The 505-nt window shown below is 70.9% G+C and overlaps 1 protein-coding gene across 1 annotated transcript in view; it reads left to right on the plus strand.

Annotated features, from left to right (window-relative positions):
• The window catches only part of LOC105309538 (proprotein convertase subtilisin/kexin type 6-like), a gene marked incomplete at its 5' end in the record, with an annotated part of 84636 nt that overhangs the window by 79336 nt on the left and 4795 nt on the right, over positions 1-505 (plus strand). The window lies entirely within an intron of this gene.

The raw sequence follows: 505 nt of genomic DNA on the forward strand, positions 1-505 counted from the left end.
CACCAGGGACGGCAGCCTAAGGACAATGAGGGACGAGGGCCAGTCACTCCCGTTGGCCAGACGCCCTGGGCAGAGAATGCGCGCATCGCCCAGTGTGGCAGCCAGCCCGCTGCGGGCAGGAGGCCCCTGCGGGGCCCTGGGCATCAGGGCAGGACCTTCCCGCACCCACCTTCACGGAGGGCCGGCTCTCAGCCCTGGAGAGGGGTCCATTGCTGGGCCAACCCGCTGGGAACGGGAGCTAGACCCAGGAAGAGCGCTGGTCGCCCCCTCACAGCCCTGCGTCCGTACCCCGCACACTCTCGGCCTCTCCTGGGTGCGCGGGGACAGCGACCCCTCAGCGTCCCCTGCTCCGTTTCGTCCCGGCAGAAGTTCAGCGAGACTTCGATGGCTGTCGCCTGGAGCTGGCGGGAGCGCCCGCCCGCTGGAGCTGGGCCAGCGTCCGCAGCGGGCATGCCGGCCCTGCCCGAGTTTGGGGGTGAACTACGCCCCACGGAGGGCCGCAGAA

Source organism: Pteropus vampyrus, unplaced genomic scaffold (assembly GCF_000151845.1).
Source record: "Pteropus vampyrus isolate Shadow unplaced genomic scaffold, Pvam_2.0 Scaffold766, whole genome shotgun sequence".
NCBI classification, from domain to species: domain Eukaryota; kingdom Metazoa; phylum Chordata; class Mammalia; order Chiroptera; family Pteropodidae; genus Pteropus; species Pteropus vampyrus.